Below are 16,191 nucleotides of genomic sequence, written 5' to 3' on the forward strand. Positions count from 1 at the left end.
TCGAAGAATGTATGTTTGTATTATGAAAGTAGGTGCAACGCTATATTGCCTTCTTATTTTTATTTGTTTAATGCATGTGTTTATTTAAAGACCAGTCTGCCTGGTTGGTATGCCTATAAATGTATCTGGTTTAGTAAAACCTGACAAAAATACATTATTTGATTTCTAAATGAGGAAATCATACATATGACACATAATGAAGGCTCTAATATACTGTCGGCGCTAAATACACAACCACCCAGATCCTAAGGCCCGGTGCTGTTTGAAACACATAGACATAGACACACACACACACACACACACACACAACTTTCATAGTCTCTCACAAACACACACACATAGTAATAGTATAGTAATTTTAAATGTTGTAGCAAAACATAATGCCACCCCAATTACGTTTTATGTCAATACATTTTTTTAGTGCCTGCCAAACACCATGTTGACACAGAGCGTCTCTGCAAAACATTGTTGCAACACATTTCCTTTGTTTTCCCACAATATCTGCTTCAGTAATACAATATCCGCTGATAGCAAATGAAGCATGATAAAGATTTTTGTTGTGGTTCAGGCATCAAGCGCTGGGTTAAGGTTAGGAAAATGTCATCTCGGTTAAATATTGAAAGTCAAAAGGGTCTTAAAACCACAACACATGATGTGTTTATCAGGATTTCCAGTTTTTCCAATTGCTCACACACGATTTTGAAAAAAGCTCTCATTTTCTCAAAACATGACACAATTCACACAACCATGCACACAATTAGCAGAACACCTCAGATCTTTTGCAACATGAAACCCTTCATTCAGAATTATGCAATAGTTGATAAATATCCCATTTTGTCCCAGTATACACACACACGATCATACAATCTGATTCTCTTTAAGGCAGTGTTGGAAGAAAAATTTCTTCGCTCTTAATCAGTTACTGTTTCACTGTTATATTCAGACTTCTCATATTACTGTCTCGCTTTAATCTTACACACAAACTCAGCATGTCTCCTGATAGCAGTGAGACTGAATCTGTATGTTTCTGTCTGAAAGAACGAGCAGTTCCTTTGTTATCATATGACCATTTCTTGCAAACCACTCTATGAGACGAGGGGAAAGGTTCACGGTTAGGCCGAAGACGTCATGAGGGTTTCTGTTAGTGTGTCATGATGAGTATTTAAGAGGGGGTCCTTTAAGAGATCTTTGAGCAGTCTTGGATATGCAATTTGTCTATCATGTTGTACTTCTGACGCAACGAATCAATGTTCCTGTTTTAATGATTTTACTCCGAGGGGTCGAGTGAATTTTTCTAACACGCAGTTACAGACTGCTGTGCTCAATCTAAAAAACACTTTTAACATTTCTACTTTTCTAATAATAAAGCCTGTGTTTGATATTATACAGATATCGTTAGAGTTTGATTCGAGTTTGATAAAACAATCAAGCAATTGTTTGGCCATCTGCAACACGTTTTGGCCAGTCTTTCCACGAGCGTGGCATTTTGAATGACAGTGTTTTGTAAAGGCAAACGAGTGAAGACATGTCATATTCAAGTGTTTTATCGAGAACTGTGTTCAGTGTGTTCATATGAAGTTGCAAGTTGGGGGCAAAGCAAAAACTTTTTCGAAGTATTTTAGAGACTTGAGATGAGGTTTTGCTCTCCGAGTGTCGGTTTCAACTATTGTGCTTAATGTGTCAATGCAGGGTGTTAGCGATTGAATACAATGAATAAACTGTATCAGAAATCACACTTTCCTTCACAAACCTTGCTGAACAGCTGCGCCTCTCATGCGAGTATGGTCCACACAGACGGTGTTGCTGCTGCCGTGCTTCTTTCTTTTTTGATGGTTGGCCTTTCATAATGACCCGAATGTTTCATTTTATTTAATTATTGAAATGTCATTTACTTTGTTTTAAACAGCAAAAAGGTTGAGAAGTGCGTGTTCATTTGTAAATACTGATAAGAATCCACAATCAAAAGCCGGTACTCTTTTGATTTCTACAAGTTACTGCCTTTTCCACAACACTGTCTTGTAAATATTTCAGAAAAAAAGCTCTGTATTAACAAATTAATTGATTCTGTCCACAGATAGATGTGAGAATGTTTTTTTATTTTGAAAGAGAAAAAAAGGACTTTTTTCTTGCCTGTGACATTCTACAAATAAAGACATTAACACTCACTTAGTGTTACTGGTAAGATCTCATACTGTCTATTGTTTAGCTATGAACCAAACTGTTTTAATTATTCAATCAGAGACCTGAACGAGAACAGAGTTTGTTGAGACAGGAGGTGGAGCTCTGCCTGATGGATACAGCACTCTGATAGGATGGATCAGTGTCAGACAGAACCTGAAGGTATATGGCTTGACAGAGGAAAGAAACAAAAACATCAGGAAAGAGATGCCGCTGTGACAACAGTGAGAGACGTATTTCAGAGATGTTGTGTTTCTAATTGATTTCATTCAATATAGATCAACTTTGATGTTGTGTATTGTGTTGAATATCTGCAAAGATTGACGCCAGTTTTGTAACGTGGAAAACTTGACATGGCAGACATGCAATTATGTCAGATGTTCACATATTTTTTCAAATGTTTGACCCCTATTTGTCAGTTTGAAAGGTGTGTACACTACGTCCACTTTAAAAACACCTTTTTCAAACCAGAACATGACATTTCATGTTCTCAAAATAACGTTGCCAGTCATCAATTACGTTTTCCTCCGAACAAATTATACTTATTTACTGAAACTACTAAACCAGATATACGTGTGACTTCTTGGAGATAGGGTTGCCAATCTGCTGTCACATCCAGTTTTCATCTTTTTTAGCTAATTTAACCTAAACATCTGGAAAATCGTAAATCGGTAATGAATATGTATACTGACAGGAAAGTAAGGTATTTATAATCTTACCTAATAGTGTCTTTAATGAAGAAAGATCACAAAAACAGATTGCAAACTATAACTTATTGTATATTTGGTTCCTTAGCTGGAAAATGAGAGAAGGTGTCAGTTCCTGGTTCCTATGTGAACCCAGGAAAGGTATTCTAACTCGTATCTGAGAGGAAAACCGAAACATGGAGACAGGACTGGACTGCGCTGACAGTTGCCTCCGGTGGCAGGGTTACAGTATGTTAAGGAGGTGAAAGAAGAAGGAAGACATGGAAGGCACAGAGTGTTAAGGGGCGTCATAATAAGTGAGAGTAGGAAGCGAGAAAAGTGTCAGAAGGTTGAGAGGACTGCGAATGGAAACACTGGCCCGACTTGTCGTGTCATTTCAGCAGACTCGCGGAGGACAGCAATGGTTCCGGAAGCTTCAGCTTCCCCCCGTCGCCAGAACAAGACGTCCTCTCTGCGGCCGTCGCTGCTAACAGACGCCATCAGTCACACTGGCTCAGAAACCACTCGCTTCCAATCTCACCACTGCTGTGAAGGCAACTGCTCGAGCTTGTCTCACAAATCTGCTCCTCTGTGTGCTCTGCAAGCAAAGACATATATTTACCCACTGTCACAACAACAACAACAACACACACACACACACACACACACACACACGCACACACACACACACACACACACACACACACACACACACACACACAGAATTCAAAGCACTCAGAATTCTTCCATCACTTTGCCAGAACCAAAAATGCAGTCCTACTGAATTTGTCGCTTTGTCCTCCTTTTTATATCCCTCTCTCTATGTAGTTGGCTGCTGGATTTACACTGACAGAATCCACCTCATGTCCACCATGTTTACTGGGCTTACTGTCTTCATCTGAGCATTAAGGGCTCACCACACCACATATTCTCATGTACTTTACTTGATGGAAACTTGTCCATGAACCATTTGTGAGATTTTGAGCTAATAATAATGGAAAGCCCGGAAATTAAATGTTTCTTTATTGTGACTTTCCATCATGAATGTCCCCAATTCTAAGCTTTGAATACGCATTTCATACACAGAGAGATCCCATGCTCTTAAATATTGTACTGCGCTAGCTAGCTCCTTTTGTTTATGCACAATTACAAGCACTGAATGACATTCTTGGCACCGTAGTGAGGAACGTTTTGATGGAGTTCACACTGAGTGTATGCCAGGGTTTATATTTCATGTATTTTATATTAAACTTAACTCATAAGGGATGTTTAGCATACGTGTGTGTCTTTTTATGTTTTATGTGTCTTTGGATCCAGTCTGTAGCCATTCTTTGTTTCACCTGTCTGCAAGACAAAACCAATAAAGATAAATAATAATAATCATAATAGTTTCAACTTATATAGCGCTTTTCATAGTACACAAAGACGCTTTACACAATAGACAATAACAGACGCAACAGAACACGAACGTGAAGACAAAAGCAAACAAAAACAAACAACAAAATATTTAAGGTAATAAAGAAATAATGAGAAGTAAACAAAAGAGGCTGCGTGGGGCAGAGCGGAGGGCAGGTGCAGAGGTTTATCAGGTAAAAGCAAGTTGGAAGAGGTGTGTTTTGAGGGCTTGTTTGAATGATGGTAGGGTGGGAGCCTGACGGATGTGGATGTGGAGGGCGTTCCAGAGGGGCGGTGCAGCAGCTGAGAAGGCCCTGTCGCCCCAGGTCCAGCGCTTAGTCCTGATGGTCTTTAGAGTGGTTGTGCCGGCGGACCTGAGGCAACGGGTTGGGGCGTGGAGGTGGAGGAGGTCAGCAAGATAGGGAGGGGCCAGGTTGTTTAGGGATTTGTAGGTCATGAGTAGCAGTTTGTAGTCTATCCTGTACTTAACGGGGAGCCAGTGGAGGTTGTGAAGGACCGGGATGATATGATCAAAACGTTGGGTGGAGGTGAGCAGTCGGGCGGCAGAGTTTTGGACATAATGAAGTTCCTTGAGGATTTTGGTGGATGAGCCGTAGAGGATGCTGTTGCAGTAGTCGAGTCTGGAGGTTATGAGGGCGTGGATGAGAATTTCGGTGGTGGCAGAGGACAGGGAGGGTCGGAGGCGTGCAATGTTCCTGAGGTGAAAGAAGGCAGTTTTGGTGATGTGGTTGGCGTGGGGGAGGAAAGAGAGGCTGGGGTCGAGGATGATGCCGAGGTTGCAGACCTGGGTGGAGGGGGTGACAATGGAGCCATCAATGTTCAGAGTGAAGGTCTGGGCGGAGCGGGTGAGGGTGTTAGGTCCGATGATGAGTATTTCAGATTTGTAGGCGTTGAGTTTGAGAAAGTTTTTTTGCATCCATAATTTCATTTCATTGAGACAGGTGGTGAGAGTGGAGTGGGTGGCAGAGGTGATGGTTTTGGATGATACGTAGAGTTGGGTGTCACCGGCATACCAGTGGAAATTGAGACCATGACGGCTGATGTAGATGATGAAGAGAAGGGGACCAAGGACGGAACCTTGGGGGACACCATAGGAGACTGTGGAGGTGGAGGATTTACAGTTGTTAATGGCAATGAATTGATGTCGGTCTGAGAGGTAGGAGGTGAACCAGGAGAGGGCAGTGCCGGTTATGCCAAGGGAGTGCTGGAGACGGGAGAGGAGGATGGAGTGGTTGATGGTGTCAAAGGCGGCGCTGAGGTCAAGGAGGATGAGGATGGTGAGGAAGCCAGAGTCAGCAGAGAGAAGTATGTCATTGGTGATTTTCAGTAGGGCGGTTTCAGTGCTGTGTTTTGAACGGAAGCTGAAAGTTAAAGTTGTTAATGCTGTGTGGTTACTGCCTTGTGAAAGACATGCCATGTAATAATATAGTAGAAACAAAGAGCCTTTGCAGATATTAACTTCATAAAAAGCTGTATTCATGGTTTGGCATGTAAATAAGTCAAAAACAATACAGAGTTTGGTGAAGAATGGAATGAATCTGGAAGCATGAGGCCACTGCTGGAATATCTTTAGCGCTCCCATACAGTCCCTTTCATATCTTATCATGCACCCCATACACTTCATACACAAGTAGTCTTGTTGCCCATCCCTCCCTAAAACTGAACACATTTTTCATAATTTGATGTTTTCTCATCTACTTGTCGCAGCACCTCCCAACCTTTATATGTGCATATTTTTCTTCTGCACAACCCCTCCACAAACCAGATCAACGCACATTCACGCCTCCCTAATGAACACAAATGCCTAATTCCACCCCATTACCTCCTCCACTCCTCTCATATACTCTAAGTGACAAACTAACTAACATCCATAAGCAGTTGAAATGTTGGTGGGTTGACCTTTAATCTGAAAAGCAACCATGTGTTTAGCGAAAAAGTCAAGGCTACACATTAATCAGCAAGGCATTAAGTGTATTCTAGGATAATGGATTACTACCAGGGGTTGGCTTAATTTACTTCATATTTTGTGTCATACTGTTTATACAGATTTTTTTTAATGCTTTATATATTTATTAAATTGAAATAGACTTTTAAGTTTTTCAACAGTCAACACTACTCATTCTTAACCATTTGTAAAGATATAGTACAGTTATGTCTACCTGAGCAGAGAATGAAGTCACCTTTCCTCTTTGTATGTTTTTATCCAAGCTTGTTCTTAACTTGTACCAGCGGCAGCCATGAGCGAGCCAGCTGTGCACGCTGGATAGCTCATGGCTGCTACTTTCCACTTTTCGCGTACTGTGATGACAGCCGATAACATAACAGACCAATGGTGTTGTCGCAAAAGTGTAGCACTCACCCTATGATTTAAAGTCAGCACTTCTATCGTAATTAGTGCTGTTAGTGTTGTTAGCAGCGTTAGATCTGCCGGCTCAGGCATCTTGCACCTTTATTAAGTAAAAAAAAAAAAAAGGCCTGAAATTTCTATTAATAAAAAAAAGGTACACTTGGCTCCGGATATTTAAAAAAAAACACATTTCTTTCTCTGCTTGCAACTCCTGCTGTATAGATGTTAAATTGTGCCAAGCATACTTGTTTTGCCTGTTATATATTCCCATGGCTAAAGCAGGTGTCATCATTACTGCCCTTTTAAAAGTCATCTCCCTTTTTCTTTTGCTCCACCCGCTTTGATTCTTATCAGTCAATTAATAAAAGCCGATATCAGCTTTATAGATATGGGCACGGCCTGCTACACAAGTGGGTTCAGAAAGCCATTTTCATCTATTCACATGTCATTTCATAAATACAAATACAACAGGAGGATGCCAACCCCCATTTACCACAAGCATGATGATGGGAGGACAGAAGGAAGTCAGGTTATGTGGTATAACAAGTGGCAAAGTTTACCTAGGAAGGAGATCTTAAAAAAAACACTGTCTGTGGCCCATGTAGAACCAAAAGTCAAAGTTCACTTATTTTACAATACATTTGTACGCCACGTAGTCAAGGTACGTAAAACAAACATAAACCATGATCTTTTCCTAAAGTAGTCTTGTTGCCCAAACCTCAAGTTGTTTTGTTTAAATTCACAATTTTAAGCTTCACTTCCACAATGTGGTGGCTTGGCCCATTTAAAGCATTAAAATGGTAGTGATAACCACTGATAACAACCGTTGAAAGGGCTTATAACGTTCCAAAATGCTCTCTCTCTCTCTCTCTCTCTCTCTCTCTCTCTCTCTCTCTCTCTCTCTCTCTCTCTCTCTCTCTCTCTCTCTCTCTCTCTCCCTCTCTCTCCCTCCCTCTCAGCTGCTATTATTTATTCAGTTTGTTTGGCGGGACTCAGTAGCCGCGGCAGCCCCGCCCTGGCAGACCTATCGAACTGTGGCATAATAGATGTAATACATCAATGCGTTTGAGCTGAGAGCCTTTAATTAGGCCTTCCTGCTCGTTTCATCAATTCCCCCCTGCCCTCTTGAGATTTGGGGGAGGTTGGGGTGCTGGTACTGAAAGGCCTCCTGCGCTGCATGTGAATCACTGCACCTCCACCTCCCAGCCCATTGCTCTGCCTCCTCAGTAGCTTCTTTGTCCCTGAAAATCACCAGCCCCCAGCCTCCTGTCCTGCTCCCTACCGAGCTCACTGCCACTCATGACTGCAGGGTCAGACTGCATAAAAATGCTGATCCTTACCTGAATGTCAATAATTAAAAACCTGTCGCCCTTTAGGATTTGAAAAGAATTGGTGTTCTTTCAGAAAGCAGCAGAGATGTCCAATATTAATTGTGTGTGTGTGTGTGTGTGTGTGTGTGTGTGTGTGTGTGTGTGTGTGTGTGTGTGTGTGCGCACGCGCCTGTATGCATGCAAGTGTGTGTTTGTGTGCAGCCATGACCTTGCTCCCCAGGTGCTGTTGAAATATGTCATGTTGAATAAACGCCAAGAAGGACCCAGTGGTGACCAGCGGCACTACTGCAAACACAGACCGATCTCCTGCTGATTTTGCCATTTTCTGTTTACTATTGCTGGCCGTTTGCATTTCACGTGAACCGTAGAAACAACATATGACATTTACCACAAGTTAAAATATGACTACACCACACCACATAACTGAGGGCCACCAGCACTGGCGGGAGAGGCTAATTTAAGTAAGCATATATCGAGGACGACTGTTCTGCGGCGTTCAGTGCTGAATGCCAGACTATTGATTGCATTCACACGTATTACAGACATTATAGATTGCTTTTGTTTCAGATGAACAAAACTATCGATCGTAATTCAATCCTGAATCCAAATGTGACTCTATTTATCGTGACATTCAAGAACCCGTATTCAGGAAGACATTAAATCAGGTCTTTAAACGTGCGTGTGTGTGTGTGTGTGTGTGTGTGTGTGTGTGTGTAATACATACATTAACTCCAGAATAATCTGAACGCACTGCATTGCATTTCTTCAGGCAGTGCTGAGTTTTTCCATCACAGCAAAAAACAAGAGGGAGATGTAGTTCACCAAGCTTTATGTCCCTCAAAATTACTTTCAATTTAAGTGAAGATTGTGTCTGTATTTGTGTGCTTTAGGTGGCCTAAAGGCTGGACTAGCATACATATTTACAGCCAAACACTTTCTTCCTGATCAGGTGAGCAAAGACAAATTTACAGCTCATAGGAACTCACTGAGGGGCCAGCTTGTCCCCTTACAGATGGAAAGGAGGGTAAAAGAAGAGCAACGTGAGGACCCATGCATTATGTGCGAAAGCATGTTTCCTCAAGGTCCCTAAGCTTTTGAAAGAAAAGGTAAAGGTTGTGGCCCGCTCTCTGAACCAGAGCTATCATTAACATTTCCACAGTAAATAGTGATACTTCCACATCTGAGATTGCAAGTTTTTATGAAAAGATTTTTAAAAAGATGTGATCTTAACTCTGGAAAAAAATCAAAAAAGTTTATTTTAGACATTCACTGTTATGCTGGGAAAGTAAATAAAGAACAAAGAATTGAAAATATTCATAGTTTATTAAATACATACAGTACTTCATATTACAATGCTGAAAAAGATACACAATATGGAGCAACACACAATGTCTTGCAGCAGGAAGTGGATATCCTCGCACTGTAATGGTGGGATTGAAGGCGCAGCAGCGGAATTACTGAGGCACAGAAGAGAAGAGGAGAAGCTGCAGATCAGACAACATCAGAGCAACGTAATATATCGCTGTTGATTTGGCTGTTTGCCAGCAGAAAGTGTAGGACCCTAAATATGTGGCTCAGATTCCTGGTCCATGTTCATAAGCTTTGTGATGTGAAAACAATTAAAAAGAAGACACAAATTGGGAGGAAGTTCTGAAAGCCACATTAATGTGACAGCAGTTAAGTCCCATTGGATGTGCAACTCCAGTGAACAGCATATAAAGATTGATTTAGGATTTAGGAAAAACGCACTTGGCACAGGCTTCATAATGAACGACAGATGGCATCATTCTGTCATCCATCTTGTTGAGGATGCAAATTAGTTTATGCAAGAAAAACTTTAAAAGGTCAGCACATGTGTGCGTACATCCACAAGCATATATGTACATACAGCCTTGACTGTATTGGTTTGTAAATATAGTATAAATATGGTATAGTACCTTTACTCCACATGATGAACTACCCACAGTCTGTTAATTCCACAGAAGCTAATCCCTTCAGTCTTTTGCTAATATATCCATTACATGAGTGATGCTCCCATAAGCCAGCCCCTAGTCAGTAAATAATTCTGGTTAATTAAAGCCAAGACATCCATCTTTGCCATGGCTTTGTGTGCAGACTCTGCGAAAGGCATGTTCTATTAATAAAACAGTGGTTATCACTACTGTTGATGTAGTTTCAAACCTCTTAATTAGACTCTAGATTTCAAATGGAAATTGATGGCCAATAATTCATCGGAAAGGCTGAAATTACACCTTTCCGCGACGGCGCACCCATCAGGAGGCACAGCAGCAGACGATGGCAGTGTGAGGCAGACACACTGAGGTTCAAACTTTTATTTTTGTCTTTATTTGAATGTCATTACACTGCTTCTAGCCCGAGGAGATTGGTAGTTAATGAGCAGTTAAAGGAAGTATAAAAGCTTGTTAGCAGCATGCATGTCAATTCCTACTCTAAAATATTGGTCACTATAAAGACGCCATTATTTGTGTACCCTTTGTACTTTATCTAAGACAACCACCACAACTCACGCCACGTAGACAGTTGACTTTTATACAATCTTCTATATATTTGTTTTACATTTCCATTCATCACAAATAAAAAATTATACCCAAGAGGATAGAGTCAGTATTATGATTTTCTATTAAGCAAATTATATTTTCATACGCGGCAGGATGATTTAACTAGCATTAGTTCTTCATGTATACCAGGACCTAATATGTAATGTCTCTGGGGCATTACTCCAAATATGATTATACTCTGCTGGTAAAATACTAATTAACTGTGGAAAACACATCAGCTCTTTCTTCCTTCCTCAACAGCACGTTATCACATCTCTCTGTCTGTATATCTAATTATGGTAAATGGACTGTACTTGCATAGCACTTTTCTAGTCTTCCAACCATTTAAAGCGCTTTTATACTACACATCATTATGGTAGGGGCTACCATGCAAGGTGCCACCTGTCCATCAGAACTCACTAACATACATACATGTATACACCATAGGCACATCTACAAGAGCAATTTGGGGTTATGTGTCCTGACCAAGGACACATCGACATGGACTAGCGGAGCCTGCAGATCGAACCTCCGATCCTTTTATTGATGGACGACCCTGCTCTACCACTCGGCCACAGTTGCCCGAGTATTTAGATATCCATCTTTATTACTTTTTTCCTGCCAGATGTACAGTAGACTAATTTGTGTAAAAAGACAAATTAATGAATGTAAACCTGTACTGATAATATATCAGCTTTCTGTAAAGGAATTACATGAATCCTCTCTTCAGCAGTAGTAAATTAGAAAAAGACTTGATGTAAGAAAAATGATTCAGCTCTATTGAACAGTCAAGGGCAATGATGATTTGGTTCTTTACATTCCTTTTGGTTTTTGGATTTATTGGAATACTTAAATATGTACTTGTGTTTGAAAATTTAGATAAAATAAAATGTAGAATGTTATTCACTTTAAACTTAAAGAAAAGAAAAATGAGAACTACATGTATTTATAATGATGAATAGGATTATGATGTTAAAAGAGGCCTGTTCTCTTGGGCAGAAAGAACACAGTAACAAATAGAGGTCTATAGCTGTAGTCAGTAGCTGCTGTCAAAGCTATAGTGCTGTTTCCAGCAAGCAGCCAACAGTTTCAAAGGTTACATGTCTATCTCGAAGAACGGTACGCTATAGAGAAGTGCTTTCAGAGTTTTGATTGGCTTAGTTAGCCAGTTTGACAGGCAGGGACTAAAGGCCATGCATTTCAAATGTAACTTGGACATGACTAAAAGTCAACAGCCATGCTAGCAATGTTGAACAGATTCACCACCTTAGTTTAGCTTGAGAGCTTGCAACCAATTGCTACATATAAGTATAGTGGCTTTAAGATCCACCCTCTGAGCCCAGACGATCCAAGGAACTCCATTCAATAGTTGTTGAAGAATTTACACTGGATCCAAGAGACATCTCTAGATGCTAGCAGAGCTAAAAACTGTAGCAAGTGTCCTTGTTGACAGGTCTGCTAAACACAAATATATTGGCATTTTTGATATTAACTGGGGCTATTTGCAAATGATGGATCTCCGATTGACTGACTGTCATTGGCTTTGTGAAGCTGATCAGAATTGATTTGTTTGACCAACCAGTCTGATATGAAATACTGTTTCACCTTCAATAAAGGAGAAGGATATTTTTTAATAAGTCAATACATTTATTATTTGCCATTTTCATGTTGTATACACAATATTCAATGGTAGAACTTTAAACCTGGAGTCCACAAAACTATGAAACAAAATGAATGATACTGTAAAACAATCTTTCAGAAATGTGACAGCAATCAGCAGTTTGAAAATGTCAATACGTCGGACAAAATGTTAAGCCATTTTCTCAGACTGGCGACACTCACCACAGGGAGCACGGTGCTAATGGAAGTTGGGCAGGGAGCTTTTTAATAGCTATGCAAAACAAGAAAAAAGCATTTCACTTTGCTTTTAAACGAGTCTTTAAACTGCCACTTTGACATCATTTATAGCTTTAAAATTTAGGGGACGTGTGGAAAAGCTACATCACCATGTGCAGTTATACATAGATTGACAGCAAGCTGGTAAATTGTATAAGAAACTTTCCCTAAATCATATGTTGGTTTAAATATTAATTTATTAAGTATTCCCCATACATTTCAGCTTCAAACTCTGTGGTTAACGTCACTTGTTCATGTTCTTTGGTCGGATCCATAAAGTAGAGCAGTTCCCTTTTTTAGCAGATTGTCCTATTCAGACTCACACTGCCCATTTACAAGCAAACCATTGCATGTAAACAAAAGTTACATGGATTAGTTTACAGACAAACACAGCCTGTTATCTTTTCGGTTTGTAAAATGAGATGATGAGTAAATTAAAACACAGTTAGTGCATTTGTCAGTACACTTGCTATAATTTACTATCTCCGGTCTTAATTCCAGGTAATATGAAATAATTAAACATAACAAAAAAAGAGTTGGCCGTTAACACAGCACATACTGATTGCCATTATTCTCACTCGCCAAATCAAGCCCAACTAAACTGTCAAAATCCTTTTAAAAAGAAAAATCAAGAGATCTCCCTGCTTGGTGTAAGATTGCCATAATTTCCATATGTCTCTTGTCTAAATAATCACAGATATTGTGACTTAGAGAAGACAGAGAAACAACAACATATTGTAAACTATTCATGGAAAAAAAATCTTTAACTTTGAAGTACTTACAACACCACAGCTAAAAATGTGGGTCATATTAGGCTTGATGCCAGTTAACAGAATGTATTCTTTCGTGTCCATCATATCCGTGGTAGTTTCCTGTATTTACAGGTTAAGTGTATTTGAAATTTGGCGGCACAGATAATCTGACTCCACTGTTATGTTATACCTGTTAAATGCTGCTAATTGTCATACAACCTAATATGACACACCTCAGTGGGGTAGATGTTTCCATTACTGCTGCGTGGCAATGCAGACATCTGCAAGATGTTCTGCTGCAGAGTAATTCCAAAGCAAAACATCTTCTTTTTTTAATTATTCAATACATGTGCAAGGGTGCACATTGAATAACAAGAGCAAAATAATTGGTATACCCTATAATACAGTGTGATCAAGTAAACATAAAACATAGCACAAAGATGAATCAACACGGCTCCAAGTCAGATCAAACAAAGACACAACATTTTAAGCTTCACCAAAACAACAACCCTGTCCAATACAAAAGCCCTGTATTATTATTTCGTGTGTCACACCCTTTTTAGGTTTCTAACATGTCTCATCTTAAAGATGAGCAGTATAGGTCACCATGGGAACAAAACTGTGTGTCTACTTAACACAGCAAAGAGGGGGCTAGAAGACCTGCAGCCTCTTTCCTAATGAGCCTTGTAAGACTTCATGCTGTTTGATGTGTGGGACTGTTTCATCCAGCTCAGACGCCGTCTCCATTGCCCCCTAACCCTCTCTGTCCAACAAGGGGACAGGCAGGCTGGCACCCCCATGCCCTGAGCCTGCCACCCACCAGGCCTGACCATGTTCTCCACTTCATTTACCTTATGCTTTGCTCCTCTGCCACACCAGGACAAGAGGCCAAAACGCAGACAGATATGCACCTGCAAGGTAGCATCCCCCGGGATTAAAGCAGGCACTTCATTTTGTTTGCATCTTGACAGGGTGTTTTTAATTTTACCTGCCAGAGCATGCGTTTGTTCAGGTGCTCTCTCTAGACCTCTGTCTTGTGTGACCTATCATCGCCATATGGTCCCAGTTCCCACAGCTCCCTACTGATGGGCCTGCTGGCAATAAAAGAGCCATTTAACCTGTGTCATGCTATATTAAGGTCTTTTTGTTCTGCATATTGTCTGAACTCTCCTTCTCACTTGTTTCCTTTTTAAATATAATTTCACACAACGTTGTAACAGACGGGATAGCAATTGTTGTTAATGACCACAGTTCTTTTGTTTGTTTGTGGTTTTGACTGTGTTCACAGTTGATGTGTTTGATCACTTGAGGCAAGACATCTTGGTGGATTTTGCATCATTGTTGTAGATCTGAGGACTGTGCACAGTTAGTTGAGACAGGGAGTTTGTGCGTCTTGGCAACATCAAATGTTTTCACGTTTTCTTCATGAAATTAAGGTTTGATTTAATAGAAAGGGATGTTTTGACAGCAAAAGGCACAAAAGACAAAAAGGAGTGAGAATGTAGTCAAAATAAGAGAGGGGAAAGAAAAGTCTTACATGTGAATGTTCCAGAAAACGGAAGGGAATCAGTGAGTAAAAGACATCAAATCAGGACCTGAGATCACACTGAAACTGTGACAGTTGTAATGATGATTATGTGACAACACGGCTTTGGATGCGTGCTCGAGTGAAATGTGTGTTGCATATTGGAAGCTACAGTATAAGAAAACAGTGTTTTGTTCATCCCTGGCTTGCATGCAATTGACAACTGTGTCCTGTAGTGGTCTAAACAGTGTGGCAGTTTACATTAAGACATGGGACACATTTAGTTTTTATTTGGGTCACGCTCAGAGGTTGTTTGGGATTGTCAGCTTGAGTTCAAAATCAGTTAATAGAAATGACTGTTGAAAATTGTGTTTTTAAATTTGCATGTTAATAGACTAAATTATCCTTCTCAACATGTATTTTTTTTTTATTTTGCATTGAATTCCTCGCACTAAATACAATTATATTTTATGCACATTGTTGTGAACACCTGCCTTGTCATATTTACTGTCAAATCACAATAACTTCCAGTAACAGCTAGCTCCCCACTACCACCTTGTACTTTTTCGCCTGACTAATTATCAATTATTTTGTCAGAGCCCTGGCACAGGCTTCTGTGCTGTTCGAAATGAATCTGCTCGTAATCAACTTTAGGTAAGGACAGCAACAGTGAGACTTTAGCTTTGAGCTGAGTAGAACAAAAATAGGCAAATTAGATCATCAGTCAAATTTTGCACGATGTATTTTCAAATAGTTGCTGTGTGAATAGTTGCTCTTGATGTCCAAATCAACTCACGGTAGCATGAGGAAATAAGCATCATTGGTCTGAGGGACAGCTGCAGGGTGAAGGAGACAGGACTTCAAAACGGAACAGAAAAAGAGCGGTGGAGAAGTGAGATGTGGTGAGTGAGATGTAAAGAGAGACAGCGATGAAGACTGTGTAGTGTCAGTGAGAGAGGGAGGAGGAGAGAGAAGCAGCCTGTGTGAGGGGGAGAGAGTGCTACATAATCTTATCTATTATAGTTTAATGGCTGTATGCAACGCTATCTATTCTTGATATTAAGAGCAAGCATTAAATGTCTTTTTCTCTCTCAGTTGCAAAACTTGTCAGGATTTTAAAATTCTTTATGAATCTTCTGCTGTTTAGATGTTGTCTGGCAACAGACACTGTGGAAATTATGAAGGCCAAGAACTATAATGTGTAATATTTAAAACAGAGGAGCAGGATAACATTTGGGAAAAAGAATGATGCTCCTATGGCGTATGGATGGTAAGTTTCCATTGTATGATTAGGATATTAACCTCCATGTTTGTACGTTGCAACACTTCTGCTATGACCTCTATCACAAGTCAAATGAGAAGCTGTGTTCAAGTTGTCGTTTGTATTTATTTTAGAGCTGAATGGTCCATCATGTCCAAATGTCTTTGATTGACACCTGTAGCCAATCAGAGTATTGTTATGGGCCATGGTACATATGCAAAGTATTTGTCTGTGTTCTGTG

This window comes from Clinocottus analis, unplaced genomic scaffold (assembly GCF_023055335.1).
Source record: "Clinocottus analis isolate CAN_PGR_092001 unplaced genomic scaffold, fCliAna1.0.p SCAF_1, whole genome shotgun sequence".
NCBI lineage: Eukaryota > Metazoa > Chordata > Actinopteri > Perciformes > Cottidae > Clinocottus > Clinocottus analis.